The sequence below is a fragment of the Amphiura filiformis genome, chromosome 12 (genome assembly GCF_039555335.1).
Source record: "Amphiura filiformis chromosome 12, Afil_fr2py, whole genome shotgun sequence".
NCBI lineage: Eukaryota > Metazoa > Echinodermata > Ophiuroidea > Amphilepidida > Amphiuridae > Amphiura > Amphiura filiformis.
Window position 1 is genome coordinate 41,873,146 of NC_092639.1, and position 4,126 is coordinate 41,877,271.

Below are 4,126 nucleotides of genomic sequence, written 5' to 3' on the forward strand. Positions count from 1 at the left end.
CGTTTTACAGCAAATTAAAATCACGGTATAGTTACTATAATCGATAAGTCGCTATAATCTGAGGCAGAATTTAAAAGTCCGAGTACATTTTCGGTCTGGTTGGCAGGATGTCAGACGCAAATTAGTCTTTTTAATTCGGGCTCAGATTATAGCATGCCCTCGAGCGTCAAGTCGCAAGCCATACATGGCCTTTAATGCAACTTTGACCAAAGGGCCGTTCATATTACGCCGCAATTGCGGTGCGGTGCGGTGCCGCACTGCAGAATACTTCAATAAATGAAGTTCAATACATTTTAACTTGGAAATGCGACGAGTAGCGTTGAGTTGAGGCAAAAAGTAATCGATTTATCGGTACCGCATCGCACTGCATTGCGGCGTAGTTTGAACGGACCTCGACGCTGCAACAATAAGGCTTTTTGAAGTATGACGGGCACAAATGGAGATGGTGTACTTTTATTTGGGTAATCTTGTGTATGCTTTCTTTCAGCATACAAAAGATTACCCAAATAAAAGTACTCCTCTTTGTGCCCGCCATACTTCAAAAAGGCTTAATATAAATCAAGCGATTGTGGAAACGCACTCAGCGAATACTAGGTGATTATACACTGGTGAAGTGACGTAATTAGTCGGATAAACTACCATAGCAATAGATGAATAAAATTTTGACTGTATCCCCAACGCTCTGCAGGGTCTATTGTTCTATTGTTTCCGATTAGAGCGCTGACATATTGGAAAATGTTGCCAATCAATATTCATGAGAGTGTACATTCAATGTCCAGTTTGCGAAATTGGGTGAGTTGTGTTTGGTAGGTGTGAAATACATCTGACTGGGCGTTTTAATTACGTAACGAATAAAGGCATTGACATCATCGAATGGCTGCCCAGTGATGTTATGTGTTTAGTTATTTATATAGGCCTAATAATTATTATTAAATGTATTCGTCATTCCTTTCTTTTCCCTTCTCTGTACTTATTCTTTCCTAGGCCTACACTTTATCACTCCCTCGCTCGCATTGTCCCCTCTCACCCTCCCTCTCTCATTCCCATCCTTGTCCTTATATTTCTATTTATCTACTTGTCTTTATTATATCTTTTTACTTCTCCCTTCCTCCAGCCCTCTCTCATTCTCCATATCATCTCCTCCCCTACTCCTCCCTCCTCCCCTCCCAAGACTTCTTACAGAGGTGAATCTGCCCCTCCCCCCCCTCCCTCTTTGGGTACGCCACTATGTCTATACCAATCTCTTTCTTAAAATAAAATTAAATGGAAATTTATTAAAAACAACCTTTATAGGCCTATACTTATACTTAAATGTATACGTATAGCGATTACCATTATAGTGTATAGATATATGGACTGGACATGGCAGCCTTCATACATTCTAATATGTAATCGATCAGAAGAGCATTCAATTTATTTAAATGAAACGCCTAACGTCAGGTGGGTGGTAAAAATGATTGCATCGACAGCTAAAGCCTCCTTATAGAATTCAGACCCACACAAGCACACATTTGGGATACGTAAGTACAATGGTACCACTTTACACATGACTGCCCTTACACATGACTGTAGTGTGGTCACTTATTGATACTCGCTTGTTGTGTAGAGCGTTAATATGATGCCGGATCAGTGACTAATTTAATGGAGGAACCCTTTCTTCGAAACAATGGTACCACTTTTATGAATAGCCTGTCGCAACTTCTAATCGGCATCAAACGAACAAAAGATTATATAATCTATTGCGACTCTATTTCTATTAAAAGCTCTTTGGTATCCCCCGTATGCCTACAACGTCCATGCGGTACCGATGCATTGAACCATATATTATGTCAAAGAAATGCTAATCACTTGCACCTGTAAGATTAGCCTGTTTGAAAAGAGCGGTATTGTATTCAATCTATTAATATTATATGATTGAAGACAGGTGATGAGTGCAACCTGCTGTAGTGCAGAGCGATCTATTCAAAAATTGTATTCATCTATTGCTATGGTAGTTAATCCGATTAGGACGTCACTTCGCCAGAAACAAAAACATCTTAACATGCTTATGAGAAATGTTTTAAAATAAAAGTCTGATATATAATCACAGCTATTTTAAACTTAAACCTTATATTTATCGAATATATATACTTCAATAGACAGTGAGCACCTTGTCCGACAATGTTGTAAAACTAGCATGTTTACCAGTACAGTGTCTGTGGTCTTCAGTTTCAATGTGTCCCCTAGTCTTGTTCTTCCTCTTCCTGTTGGGAGCCACGTTCATTTTCGCCGCGCTCATCATCCTCCAATTCCCCTACAGGTACCGCTGCATCCACATTCCCAGCTTTCTATAGATAATAAAATGGAAAACAATCTATTTATAAGCATGATCATCATTTTGGGAAACATCATTTTTAAATTGAACTGAAACCCGATTCCCTTAAATCTATCAGCTCACTAAAATAGCAGCCATGACAAAATATATATAAATAGGCATAAGAAATTCTATGAATAAAAAAATACTATCAGGTTATGGTCACCCTTAGATATCCAGACAACTTATTTATATTATCAGTATAATTAATTCTGAGTAATTTTCAAGGTCTGTATAAACCATAACGAAATCATAATGCGCGCGTGGGGTGTGTGTGGGGGGGGCATGGTGCCCCTACTGAACCTAAGAGAAGTGAAAATAAACAAAAATGCTCCATAGAGAAAGAAACATCACGTAGGTGTGTGAAATGTAAGGACAAAAAGTATGTCTCAGATACATTTGGTAAAATAGCTTTGTGCTATGCTTTATTATTTTTTAAACATTATTTTTAAAAGAAAATGAGCTGTGCGATATGCGATATTTTTTCATTTTACATTCAACGAACAATATTTATGCACTTTTGATATTCAGATACAGAAACATAGTAATACACTGCAAAAACAGTGTCTAGAGATTGAACACTTTTTTTTTGTCCTCAATTTGTAAATACGTTTAAAACCTAAACACCAATGTCAAATTTCAAAACATCATATGTTTAATATCTAAACACATTAAGACATATTAATTCCTAAACATGTTTAGCATTTAAACGTGTTTACAAATAGAGGACAAGGTGGTGTCTAGAATGAGTGCTTATATTATAATCCCTAGACATTGTTTTAGGCCTACATGAATTAAATAAATGAATTTGGCATTTCAGCAATGATATTTGAACTTACTTTATACTTTTTTCCACCTGGAAGATTTGGTGTTCTTTTCAGATAATCTCCAAGTCCCTTCTCTATCTCAACCTCCTTAGCTTGAGGATGATTCTTCATGCAAGCTTCTATAGAAAGGTGGAAATGATATGAGTTCAGTATTAAATTAAACTCCTTTATCAAAATAAACGGTCTGTATCTCAATATTAGGATTTTCCAAAAGCCTACATGTCGACGTGTTACCATACGTGCGGTCTGTGGTCTTAGGGGAATTTTTTATTTGATAAGTTTATGAATAAAGTATACACATATAATCTAAAATAACAACAACAAAAACCAAGTTGGAAACGTATGTCCGATTTAGGGGTCAGATTTAAATATCCATATTTTAATTTTATAGTCACAGAATATGAGTATATTACACCCACTATGATTGGTTCAGACAGCATGACAAATTATATGCATTCTGTTTAGGCTTAGCCGATCTTAGCTCTATGGAAGCTTATGGATCTGTTTTCTCACCCAAAAGGAAAGGCCTGCGTGATTTGACATATTATGTTAATCATAGATTGTATCTTGGGCCTATGAAACTTACTGACGATAACTTTGTAGAAACTTGAAAGGGCTATCTTTAATGCTCAGCTTGCCTTTTCTCCCTATACACTGTAGGAGGACCACAAATTGTTCGTTCCCAGCTTCCTCATCATCCTCCTGATGGTTTCGTTGAGATCATGTCCTCCAACAAGTCTAAGGTGTCGTATCTGGAATAAAGACATATGAATCAAAGCTAAATATTTTTAATGCATTATCGCATGGAATTTGGAAGTCAATATCGTTTATGATGTTGCCGTTGTTGATGGTTCAGTATCTTGTGATACTTTGACCCACAACTGAATAAAGTTATTGTGATTTTCATCGCAAGTGCAAAATGTCAAACATAGGCCTATTTTGAATT

General features: G+C 36.8%; 1 long non-coding RNA gene across 1 annotated transcript; it reads right to left on the minus strand.

Annotated features, from left to right (window-relative positions):
- Positions 1-1,776: 1,776 nt before the first annotated feature.
- LOC140166216 (uncharacterized) lies at positions 1,777-3,911 on the minus strand. Its single transcript, XR_011860831.1, has 3 exons — positions 3,767-3,911; positions 3,193-3,299; positions 1,777-2,327 (listed from the first exon to the last, which is right to left on the minus strand). It is a non-coding gene; the product is annotated as an uncharacterized lncRNA (long non-coding RNA).
- Positions 3,912-4,126: the final 215 nt, after the last annotated feature.